Genomic DNA, 14,053 nt, shown 5'->3' with positions numbered 1-14,053 from the left:
AGAAAGAAAGAAAGAAAGAAAGAGAAAGAAAGAAAAAAAGAGAACAAACTACTGGAATCTATAAATGAATTCAGTAAAGTCACAAGATACAAAATCAATGTACAGAAATCTGTTGCATTCCTATACACTAATAATGAAGCAGCAGAAAGTGAAATTAAGAAAACAAATCCCATTTACAATTCCACCAAAAACAATAAATATCTAGGAATAAATGTAACCAAAGAGGTGAAAGACCTGTACTCTTAAAAACTATAAAACACTGATGAAAAAAATTCAAGACAATGCAAAGAAATGGAAAGACATTCCACATTCATGGGTTGGAAAAACAAATATTGTTAAAATGTGTATACTACCCAAAGAAATCTACACATTTAATGCAATCCCTATCAAAATACCAACAGCATTTTTCACAGAACTAGAATAAATAATCCTAAAATTTGTATGGAAACAAAAAAGACCCCAAATAGCCAAAGCAATCTTGAAGAAGAAAAATGAAACTGGAGGTGTCACAATTCCAGATTTCAAGTTATGTTACAAAGTGGTAGTAATTAAAACAGCATAGTGCTGGCATAAAAATAGACACATGGATCAATAGAAAACCCAGAAATTAACTTACAATTAATCTTCAACAAAGAGGAATGAATATACAATGGGAAAAATAGAATCTCTTCAGCAAATGGTGTTGGGAAAATTGAATAGCCATATGCACAACAATGAAACTGAAACATTCTCTTTCACCATATACAAAAATAAAATCAAAAGGGATTAAAGACTTAAATATGACACCTGAAACCATAAAAGTCCTTGGAGAGAGCACAGGCAGTAATCTCTGACATCAGCCATAGCAATATTTTTCTAGATATGTCTCCCAAGACAAGGAAAACAAAAGCAAAAATAAACTATTGGGACATCATCAAAATAAAAAGCTTCTGCACAGCAAAGGAAACCATCAACAAAACTAAAAGACAACCTACCAAATGGGAGAGATATTTGCAAACAAGATAGCTGATAAAGGATTACTATTCAAAATATATAAAGAATTGATACAACTCAATACCCCAAAACCCAAATAATCCAATTAAAAAATAGGCAGAAGATATGAACAGACATTTCTCCAAAGAAGACATACAGACAGTCAACAGACACATGAAAAGATGCTCAACATTACTCATCATCAGGGAAATGCAAATCAAAACCTCAATGATATATCACCTCACACCTGTCAGAATGGCTAAAATCAAAAAAAAAAATAAGAAACAACAAGTGTTGGGCAGAATATGGAGAAAAAGAAATCCTCATGGACTTTTGGTGGGAATGCAAACTGGTATAGCCATTGTGGAAAAGAGTATGGAAGTTCCTAAAAAAATTAAAAATGGAACTACCCTACAATCCAGGAATTACACTGCTGGTATTTACCCAAAAAATAGAAAAACACTAATTCAAAGGGATGCATGCACCCCTGTATTTATTACAGAATTATTCACAATAGCCAAGATATGAAAGCAGCCCAAGTGTCCATCAATTGATAAACAGATACCAAAGATGTGGTGTGTATATATACCATATACACATATAATGGTATATTATTCAGCCATAAAAAAAAATGAAATCTTGCCATTTGCAACAACATGGATAGAGCTAGAGAACATAATACTAAGTGAAATAAATCAGTATATGAAAGACAAATACCATATGATCTCATTCATATGTGGAATTTAAGAAATAAAACAAATGAGCAAAGGAAAAAGAGAGAGAGAGGGAAACCAAGAAACAAACTTTATAGGGAACAAACAGATGGTTACCAGAGGGGAGCTGGGGGCGGGGTGGATGGGGAAAATAGAGATGGAGATTAAAGAGTACACTTATCATGATGAAAAAATAAAATAAAATTATTTTTTTAAAGTAGTGGTAGGTTTTTATAGGTGATACCTCTCTAGAAGGGAAAATGAAATCTGTGTTTGATTGTTTTTTAAGCTAAAGCAGGAGCCTTACTTCAAACAAAATTGTACAAAAAATATTGTCACTCTCATTTTCTCAATACTGCCAATAGTTCCCTCATTCAGTAGTGCTTCTTCTCCCTTTTCAAGCTTTATACATTTGTCCTTTCTCTTTTTCAAAACCTATTCTTGAAAACCATTGAGTCACATAAACATCTAAAGGTATTCAAGAATGAAAACAATTAAAAGATATGAGGGCTGAGACCATCTGGTGGTTAACATGGCTTAGTTAAGAATATAGACAAGCTATGTCAACATAAACTAGTTGTTTGTTCCAGGAAACTTTGCCTGGGAAAGATAAAGCTGTAAACCAATAAGTGGGGGCGGGGGGGAAAGAAGAAAAAATCTTTGCTGTCTGCTTCAGGAAATTCCCACGGATCGATTGTCAGAGACAAGAATCTCCTCACCTTGGTGAACACTTGCCTATCATACCAAGTTTATCAGGGCTTATTTTAAGACCCTCAATCACAAGGTCCATTAATCACAAACTGTAATATTGCAAACTTGCTCAATTCAAATCAATTCATCATCTTGAAAGACCTACCTCAAATCATTTGAGCTCTGACATGAAAGCCCTAAAATTATACCACTTCTGACTTTGTCATTCTGAGACACTGTTAGGACTGGGGATATGGTGCACTACCTTGCTGCAGTGAGTTCTAACAAATTTAGCTGTGCTTTATTAATAGTTCGACAAGTGATTTGGGGAGGAGTCCAACAGCACTATATGTAAGATGATATAACCCATGTTTCTCTAGGTCACAGCAACCTGGGAATAAAACTTTCAAGAAATAATATTTCTCTGACAAATACTTAGTGGCTAAGTCAGGAACCAAATATGCCCATCTAGTCTGAATTGAGGGACTTCAAGTTCTCCAAAACTATGCACCCGTTTCTAGAAGATACCATGTGTGTCTCGAATATAATTTTGAAAAGTTTTCTCAGTATCCACTCACTTCTGAGGCTTTTGCTGTGCTAAAAGTGAAGTGAAGGAAATGGCACTGTTACTGGAGCTGAGCTTCTCCTTTAGCTGTAGAAACTATTGGCCTCCCCTAAAGTCACTAGCCTTGCTGCCCACCACTTAGGTCACCACTGTTTTAGCCTTCTGTAGCTGATCATATGTTGAACGCTGACCAAAATCAGTGCTGCTCATATCATTACTTCCAGGGCTGAAGTTAGGGAGTATTCACAGTGAGAGATGCTTCAGAAACTACAAGGTTACACTGTGTAAGCCATTACCTGCTCCACATATGTATGTGACCAATGGGAGGCCACACATCAATAATGAGGATTATTGATGAGCATTTTGACAATCGGGGAAATAAACAGAATGCAAAGAATCAAAGTGATATTTTTACTCATTGATTTCATTTTTCATGCATACAACAAATATTTGAGTGTCTTGCGACAAAAAGGAATTCATGTAGGGTCTTAAAGTGTTGGTATGCATCCAGTAGTTTTGGCATCCATTCTCCATTAATCCCATATTTAATGAACACCTTCTATGTGTCTCAGGCAGTGCAGCACTGAAGATAAAATGGAGAAAAACAAAACAAAAACAAAAAACTAGACAGTCCTCACCAAACCTAAAAGTAGAATGGGGAAATAGATAATGAAACAACTGAAATATAGAATGACAAATTCAGTGTAGGAGTAGATGGTAGTGCAACAGCAGAAAAAGAGGACCTCACACCTAAAGATGCACAAAGACTGAAAGTGAAGGGGTGGAAAAACATTCACCATACAAATAAAAGTTAAAAAAAAAAGAGCCAGGATAGCAATACTTATATCAGAAAAATAGACTTTAAAACTAAGACTGTAACAAGAGATAAAGAAGGGCATTACATAATGATAAAGAGATCAATCCAACAAGAGGATATAACAATTGTAAATATCTATTCAGCCAACACTGGAGCATCTAAATACATAAGGCAAATATTAACAAGCATAAAGGAAGAAATTGATGGTAATACAATAATAGTAGGGGACTTTAACATTCCACTTACATCAGTGGATAGATCATCCAGACAGAAAATCAATAAGGAAACAATATCTTTGAATGACACATTGCGCCAGCTAAGCATAACAGTATACACAAAACATTCCATCCAAAATGACGGAATACATATTCTTCTCAAGCATACATAGAACATTCTCCACAACAGATCACATATTAAGCCATAAAACAAGTCTCAATAAATTTTAAAAAGTTAAAATCATACCATGCATCTTTTCTGATCACAATGATATGAAATTAGAAATAAATCACAAGAAAAAAATGGAAAAAACACAAACACGTGGAGACTAAACAACATGATACTAAACAACCAATGGGTCAATGAAGAAATCAGAGAAGAACTCAAAAAATAAATGGAGACAAATAAAAATGAAAACACAATGATCCAAAATCTCTGGGACACAGTGAAAGCAGTTCTAAGAGGGAAGTATACAGCAATACAGGTCTGCCTTGAGAAACAAGGAAAAAACTCAGTCTAACCTTAGACCTAAAGGAACTAGAAAAAGAAGAATATAAAGCCCAAGGGGTGTAGAAAAAAAGGAAATAATAAAGATCAGAGCAGAAATAAGTAACATAAAGATGAAAGAAAGAAGAGAAAGAAGAGAAAGAAGAGAAGAAAGAAAGAAAGAAAGAAAGAAAGAAAGAAAGAAAGAAAGAAAGAAAGAAAAGAAAGAAAGAAAGAAAGAAAGAAAGAAAGAAAGAAAGAAAGAAAGAAAGAAAGAAAGAAAGAAAGAAAGAAAGAAAAAGGAAGGAAGGAAGGAAGGAAGGAAGGAAGGAAGGAAGGAAGGAAGGAAGGAAGGAAAAAAATCAGTGAAACCAAGAGCTGATTCTTTGAGAATATAAAGAAAATTAATAAACACTTAGCCAGACTCATCAAGAAAAAGAGAAAGGACGCAAATAAAATCAGAAACAAGAAAAGAGAAATAACAACTGACACCACAGAAATACAAAGAATTATAAGACAATACTATGAAAAATTATATGCCAACAAATTTAACAATCTAGAAGAAATGAATAAACTCCTAGAAACATACAATCTTCCAAAACTGAACCAGAAAGATACAGAAAATCTGAATAGATGGATTACAAGTAACAAAATTGAATTAATAAGCAAAAAACTACCAAAAAATAAAAATCCTAGATCAGATGTTTCACAAGTGAATCCTACCAGACATCTAAAGAGTTAATACCTATTATCCTCAAACTATTCCAAAAATAGAAGAGGAAGAAAAGCCTCCAAATATATCCTATGAGCCCAACATTACCTTGATACCAAAATTAGTCAAAGACACCACAAAAAAAGAGAACTCCAGACCAATATCCCTGATGAATATAGATGCAAAAATCCTCAACAAAGTATTAGCAAACCACATACAACAGTATATTAAAAAGATTGTTCACCACGATCAGGTGGGATTTATTCCTGGTATGCAAGGGTGGTTCAAGATGCACAAATCCATCAATGTCATACACCATATCAACAAAACAAAGTATCGAAATCATATGATTATCCCAATCAAAGCAGATAGAGTATTTGACAAGATTCAACATCCATTCATGATAAAAAACTCTCAATAAAAATGGGGCTAGAGGGAGGATACTTCAACATAATCAAAGCCATACATGAAAAACCCACAGCTAACACCATACTCAATGGTGAAAAAAATGAGAGCTTTCCCTCTAAGGCCAGGAACAACACAGGGATGTCCACTTTCACCACTTTTATTCAACATAGTATTGGAAGTCCTAGTCACAGCAATCAGACAAGGAAAAGAAATAAGAGACATCCATATTGATAAAGAAGAAATTAAACTGTCACTATTTGCAAACACTATAATACTATATACAGAAAATTTTAAAGATTCTACCAAAAAACTACTAGAAGTAATAAATGAATTCAGTAAAGTGGCAGGACACAAAATTAATACCCAGAAATCAGTAGCATTTCTTTATACTGACAATGAAGTCACAGAAAGATAAATTTAAGAAAATAATACCATTTACAACTGTACCAAAAAGAATAAAATACCTAGGAGTAAACTTAACCAAAGAGGTGAAAAACTTCTACTCTGAAAACCACAAAACACTGATGAAAGAAACTGAAGAGGACACAAACAAATGGAAAGATAGTCCATGCTCACGGATCAGAAGAAATAATATTGTCAAAATGTCCATATTATCCAAAGCAATCTACAGATTCAGTGCAATCCCTATCAAAATACCAATAGCATTTTTCACAGAGATAGAACAAATAATACTAAAATTTGTATGGACCCACAAGCCAAAGCAATCCTGAGAAAGAAGAACAAAGCTGGTGGTATCACAACTCCAGATTTCAAGATATACTACAAAGCTGTAGTAATCAAATCAGTATGGCACTGGCACAAAAAAAGACACACAGATCATCACAGAGACCCCAGAAATAAACCCACATTTATGTGGTCAATTAATTTATAACAAAAGAGGCAAAAATACACAATGGGGGAAAGACAGTCTTTTCAATAAACGACGCTGAGAAAACTGGACACCATACACAAAAATAAACTCAAAATGGATTAAGGGCCTAAATGTGAAACCAGAAATCATAAAAATCCTAGAAGAGGACACAGGCGGTATTTTCTCTGACATTAGCCATAGCAATATTTTTTCTAGATACAACAACTAAGCCAAGGGGGAGAAAAAACAAAAATAAACTATTGGGACCACATCAAAATAAAAAGCATCTTCACAGCAAAGGAAACCATCAAAAAAAAAAAAAAAAGAAAAGAAAAAGACAATCTACTGAAGGGGAGAAGATATTTGTAAATGATATATCTGATGAGGGATTACTATCCAAAATAGAGGTACCCGGGTGGCTCAGTCGGTTAAGTGTCCGACTCCTGATTTCAGCTCAGGTTGTGATCTCAGGGTCCTGAGATCGAGCCCCACAAGGGCTCTGTGCTCAGCAGGAAGTCTGCTTGAGATTCTGTCTCTCCTTCTCCCTGTCCCTCTGCCCCCCCACTCGTGCTCGCTCACTCTGTCTCTCAATAAATAAATAAAATCTTTAAAAATATATATCCAAAATATATAAAGAACATACATAACTCAACACCAAAATCCCCCCAAACAATCCAATTAAAAACTGGGCAGAGGACCTGAATAAACATTTTTTCCAAAGAAGACATACAATGGCCAATAGACACATGAAAAAATGCTCAACATCACTAATCATCAGGGAAATGCAAATCAAAACCACAATGAAATATAACCTCACACTTGTTAGATTCACTAAAATCAAGAAGACAAGAAATAACAAGTATTGGTGAGGATGTGAAGAAAAATGAACCCTCATGCACTGTTGGTGGGAATGTAAATTGGTACAGCCACAGTGGGAAATAGTATAGAAGTTCCTCAAAAAATTAAAAATAGAAATGCCATATGATCCAAAATTCCACTATTGGGTATTTACCCAAGGATAATGAAAACACTAACTCAGAAAGATATATACACCCCTATGTTTATTGCAGCATTATTTACAGTAACCAAGATAAGACAGCAATCTAAAGGTCCATCGGTACAGAAATGGATAAGGAAGATGTGGTACACACACACACACACACACACACACACACACACACACACAAACTCACACACAATGCAATATTAGACAGCCATAAAAAAGGATAATACCGTGCCATTTGAGAAAACATGGATGGACCCAGACAATACTATGCTAAGTGAAATAAGTCAGATGGAGAAAGACAAACACCATATGACTCCACTCATAAATGGAATCTTAAAAAAATGAATAAAGAAACAGCAGAATTAGAACTATAAATACAGAGAACAAATTGATGGCTACAGAAGGGAGGGTTATGAGGGGTTAGGCAAATAGGAGAAAGGGGAGAGGGAGATACAGGCCTCCAGTTATGGAATGATTAAGTCACAGGAATAAAAAGCAGAGCATAAGGAATATGGCCAATCATATTGTAATAGTGATGTAATAAGTCAGATGGTAGCTAGACTTGTAGTGAACAGAGCGTAATGAATAAACTTGTCAAATCACTAATTTGTACACCTGAAACTAATGTAACATTGTCTGTCAACTGGACTCAAATAAAAAATAGTAAAACTTAAATTAATTTTTAAAAAGGAGCAGAAAGAGGGTAAATAAATCCAGATTTTAAAATCAGGGAAGGATTCCTGGATTAAATGATCTGTGAAGGCTCAGAAACAAAAAAGAATATTATGTATTCAAGGAACAAATATTCAGTATGGGCAGAGCATAGCATGTGAATTAGGAGGGTAGGGCATACATGAGGCTGCATACTGGGAAACAGACCATGAAAGTCATGTGGAGGAGTCTGGGATTTATTCTCGGGGTGGGGGGAAGGTTATTGATGACTTGAACCAGAGGTGTAAATCTATCAGATTTTTCAGAGTGATTAGTAACACTGTAGACAATGAATTAGAAGGAAGCAAATAGGAGGCAGGAGGACCAATTAAAAAGCTATAGAAAAGACTCAAACAAAAATTAAGGTCTCCTGAACTAGTGTGGTAGCAATGATGATGGGGGGAGGGGGGAGAGGGGACAGATCTAAGAAATAGGGAGGAAACAGAATTGATAGCCATGGTGATTGACTATAGGAGTGAAAGAGATAGAATGCAATCTTCCTCAACAGATGAGTCAGGTGATGTCACTCCTCAGCTCAAAATGAGAGCTAACATCTTTACAATGGGCTATAAGGTTGACAAAATCTATACCACACACAACTCTACTAGAGCACCATTGCCTCACTGATTTCACCTCCTGCTGACCTCCTACAAGCTTGCTCTACCTCCTAAAAGTCAACCAATGTTACAGGCACAAGTAAGACAAGTATACATCAATAAGATGCCAGCATCCCTGCACTGTTCAGCATGGCACAAGGCATATAGTGATGCGGATACTCAAAGACAAATATGTTTTAGGGATTCTATCTGAGGTCTTGTATAAACAGACAAAGGATTGGCAAATAATCATAGACATACATACAGTTGTAATTTACTCAACTTTTCATCTAGCAAGGGTTAACACTTTTTCCCCAAATTGCAAGTCAGTTATCAAATAAGAGATAGGCTAATGGAGAATAATATGGGTTTTATAACAAGAAAATGCTAGTAAGATGCAATTAAATTCTTGGTACCTAAATCTGTTTTCCTTTGTAACTTTAACAATTTAGAAACCCCAATCAACGCTAGTGTTTTGCAGCCCAACTGAGAACAAGTTTTCTCAAACTATAGCATGCATAAGAATCACTTTGTTAATGAGGCTTGTTATTGCTGGTGACCAAAGCCAAAATTTCCGATTCAGTAGGTCATGGGTGGGCCCCAAGAATTTGCATTCCTAACAAATTTCTAGGTAATGTAAATGCTGCTGGTCTAGGGACAACACTTTAAGAACCATTATAGGTCAACAAGACTTTCCTGATCCAGTTTGTAACCAGTTTGACCCTTTCAACTGGGATCTCTATGACTCCCAACTGAAGTTGGTTGAATTAAATATCTGAATACAGAATCACTAAATGTTATAAAAACAATTCAAGTTATTTTTAAAACTTTCTTTAACTTAATTCTGATATTTTTCACAATATAGTCTGTCAGCCATTCTTTTCTTTTAATTTTTGTTTAAAGGATAAGTGAGCATTTACATGATTGGATAAATGTTATTCATTGCTGAGCAAAGCATTATGTGCATTATGTTTCCTCTTTATATGATTTTTGTTTTCTCTTAAAGTTAGTAATTGCCTCATTTTTAATTTGCTTAGTTTTCTATGACCTATCACTAATGTGATAAATCTTTCAAATACTTAGTGATAATATTTTCCAAATGATCAAATGCATTGGGTAACTAAAGAGTACAATTTTTTTCCCTAGAGACCCCACTCCATCTTCCTGTTCCAATCTAACAGGTAGTTTACTGGGCTTACTGCACAGTCATTATCCTAGAGGTTCCTTTATCATTTTCCTGTGTTGGATCCACTATTTCCTAATCCCATGCCTTCCTATTTCTTGATTTACTTGCTTACATTGTTGAAACACATACTCCAGCTGCATCAAAAGGAAGGAGATAGGTGAGGTAAATTTTGTGTTGTTGCATACCCGAAAATTTCTATATTTTTGATTAGCTGGTACAGTATCTTAGACTAAATTTTTTCACTTTAATTTTTGAAGGCTGTGCTTTATTGCTTTCTAACTTCCATTGTTGCTAATGAGAACTCAGATGATATTGTAATTTTCTCTTTCCATTTTATGTGACTTTTGACTTTTCTCTGTTGAACTCCTAGAATCTTCTCTTTCTTTTTTTTTATTTTTTTTATTGTTATGTTAATCACCATATATTACATCATTAGTTTTTGATGCAGTGTTCCATGATTCATTGTTTGTTCATAACACCCAGTGCACCATGCAAAACGTGCCCTCCTCAATACCCATCACCAGGCTAACCCATCCCCCCACCCCCCTACCCTCTAGAACCCTCAGTTTTTCAGAGTCCATCATCTCTCATGGTTCGTCTCCCCCTCTGACATACTCCCCTTTTCTTCCTCTCCTGTTATCTTCTTCTTTTCCTTTTTTCTTAAAATATGTTGCGTTATTTGTTTCAGAAGTACAGATCTGTGTAGAATCTTCTCTTTCATCAGGTGTTCTGAACTTTCACACTAATGTGTCTTATGAGTCTTTTTTCATGGGCTGGGCCCTGAGTGGACTATTTCTTTTGAGGGATTCACACCTTTCAACTCTGAGACATTTTCTTATACTGTTTACTTGATAATTTCCTCTAAGTGTCCAAGGAACTCCTATTAAGTAGATCTTAGAGGTCTTGCATGAATCCTTTCAATTTCTTGCTTATTCTTTCCAATTTCCCAACTCTTTGTCTTTTTTTTTAAGTTGCTTTTTCAGGGCACCTGGGTGGTTCAGTCTGTTAAGCATCTGCCTTCAGCTCAGGTTGTAATCCCGGGGTCCTGGGATTGAGCCCCGCATCAGGCTCCTTGCTCAGCGGGGAGCCTGCTTCTCCCTCTCCCTCTGCCTGCTGCTCCCTCCTGTTTGTGCTCTCTCTCTCTGTGAAATGAATAAATAAATAAAATCTTTAAAAAAAATAAAAATAAAAGAGTTGCTTTTTTTCAACTTTATCTTTAAACCTCTCTATCAAATTTTTTAAATTAGATTTTCTTCTATTTTACATGCAATTTTGTTTTAATTAATTTAACTATTCTCATCGAACATTTGCTATATATTGAATTTCCAGGAGCTCTTTCTTAATCTCTTTCAGAATACTCTTTCATCTTTGGGATCATTAAGTATAGCTTCTTGGATTTTCTCTGCTGCTTCCTGTATCATTTCTTTTTCATCCAGCTTTTTTTTTTCATAATTTGATTTCTCTCTTTCATTTGGAAGCTATTTCTCTATGTCAGCAGATCTCAAACATTAACCTACACAGAATCATCTGAAAAACTTATTAAAACACAGATTGCAGGGTACCATCCCCAGAGTTTCTGACTCAGTACGTCTGGGGTAGGACCAAAGAATTTGCACTTCTAATGCGTCCCCAGGAGCTACCCATGCTACTTGTCCAGAAACCAAATTTTTGTTTCAGGGTGACTGGGACTGTATACCTTGAAGAGTAAAGATGACTCATGTGTATAAAGATGAATGACCTGATCTGGGTATTCTGTCCAGACTCTTTCTCAGAACCCTTGAGGCCATGACTTGAACCAAACCCCAGAATTCAGTCCTTTGTAGACTGGGCTCAGAATTGACTCTGGATGATAGTGACCTAAAATTTTCAACATATTTCACGTCTTGGTAGAAAACTGCTTGGCAAATAAAACATACAAATACACAACAATATCACATTATTGTAATTCCAAAATTTGTGCTTGTAAAATAGAGTTTTCATAGAAAAGAACAGAGAATAAATTAAGAAATTTCCAGGAAAAGTTCAGGATTTAGGATGTCATTCTAACTTTAGCTACTGTAAAATAAAAGAATGAGTAAATTGAATAATACATCCTGATTATTCTTTAGTGGCTATTTAAATCTTCCCAGTGAGTGGAAGTGTGAGGACTGAGTTGCAGCCTCCTGAGTGATAATAACACTGAACAATCTGGAAATGATGTACCACTAGCAGAAAAAGGGCACGAAGTATATACTTTGAGTGTCCATCTCATAAAAGATATTATCATTTATAGTTTTCTCTTTTCATTGACTCCAATTCTCTTGCAAATCCTGAACTCTGCAAGGTCAAAAATAAGACAAACAGCTCCGTCTAGTGGCAGATTTGATCATTGCAGCCAAAGTCAAGAACAGTACTCAAGACAGACTCTTTAAAAATCTGTCTAAAACTTGGCAAGCAACCTTGACAGGAGGTGGTTGTTTTATCTCTGCTCAGGAGACACAATGGATAAACACTTAAAGCCATCAGTCATGTCATCACCATTTGGGATTCTCTCAGTAGTTAAGAGGTACAGGTGCAAAACCCAGCTCAGTGATTTAATTTAAAAGGTAAATAGTCCTATTTGTGAAATTGTGCTTTTTAGATAACTTTGTCCAAAACGTAAGTTTACACCTTAGCCTGTTCTTATCTTCACTCTCCTTTTTCCCCGCTTTCTCCTTTAATGGAAATCTGGAATTGAACTGTAACTCAAAACCTGTCATCCTTCATATGCCAGATCTGAGCTGCCCCATGACAGTTGAAGTGTCCTGACTTTGACAACTGTTTCCACAAAGCCCTCCAGAATGTGAATAGAGTAGCACATGGGGGGAAAAAAAGGAAGAAGAGCAGCTATTTGCTCCTGGTTCCATCATAAGGCATTCAGAAAATGGTGATCTTTTTCTTATAAACATTGGCTAATCCACTTCACCTATTTAACCATCCCCCACCCACCTCCCTTCTAATACAGATTATTTTTTAAATGTATCAAAAGGATGAACTTGTGTAGACACTCCACATTGTGAAGTCAAAAAAGGTAAATTTAGAGACCCCAAAAATGTCAATGATACACATGTTGTCAATTTTTACATACTTAGGCTAAAAGGAGAAGATACATATATTCTATCAAACTTCCCCTCAATGGCAATACTCTTAAGTTTTTAAGTTATGAAATGATGACCATATCATATAAGCAAAAAGCCATGAAGTCTAAGAATCCTGCCCATGATTTAGTGTTATAATTGAATAAAACCCATCACAAGGCTAATATGACACATATGTAATGATATGCATAATCACTGTAGCATTACACAGCAATTTCGCATAAATGGCAAAGTATTACGTAAATGACTGAAATTAGCATGACTTTCACACAGCCAAATGAAGCATTTCTGGAGTTGGCTGGAGAGAGGGATAACAAGACAGACTAAAAAACAGCTTTAAGACCCTGCCAAAGAAGACCAGGCAGCTGAGTCTCCCTCATTCTCTAGTGGCAGCACAGGATTGAGGGGAAAAAGAAATAAGGTGGGGAGGGTCCCACCAAGGAATCAAGGAAGAATAGTTTGTGGCTGCTAGCTACTTTCTCTTGTTTAGCCTCATCTGGGGGTTCCTAGAAAACTCAAGACAATTTGAACCTCCCTGCCACATCAATGGTAGCACCCTCCAACCTCCAGACTTCTGGACTTAAAAACAAAAAAAGTCCTCGAAGCTAATTTCTGCACTTACTGGTACTGTCACCCTCATCATCACCACCAAGCAGAGCCCCTATTTAGCCTGAAATGCCAGCCATTCCTCCCAGTTATTAATAAACAGCCTTGGCATGGTGAATGAGTGTACTGTTAGGTGTTCACGCTTAGAGCAGGAGCACTGGATATTTGGGTTGCTGGAAGGGAATTATAAGAGGGAAAAATAAAGACGGCACAGAAATGAGAGGGAGAAAGAAAAGACAAATTTTAACCTTCCTCAAAATTTTTCCCAGAGCTAATTCTGCCTATTAAGGCATCAGAAAATAATAAAAAGAACATAAAATTTTTTTAAAGATTCTATTTATTTTTTTGAGAGAGAGAGGGCAAGCATGAGCAGGGGTAGGGT

This window comes from Callorhinus ursinus, unplaced genomic scaffold (genome assembly GCF_003265705.2).
Source record: "Callorhinus ursinus isolate GAN/ISIS: 27379988/994484 unplaced genomic scaffold, GSC_fseal_2.0 scaffold1, whole genome shotgun sequence".
Classification (NCBI taxonomy): Eukaryota; Metazoa; Chordata; class Mammalia; order Carnivora; family Otariidae; genus Callorhinus; species Callorhinus ursinus.
The sequence above is the reverse complement of the archived record's forward strand: the minus strand, read 5'-3'. Positions refer to the sequence as shown.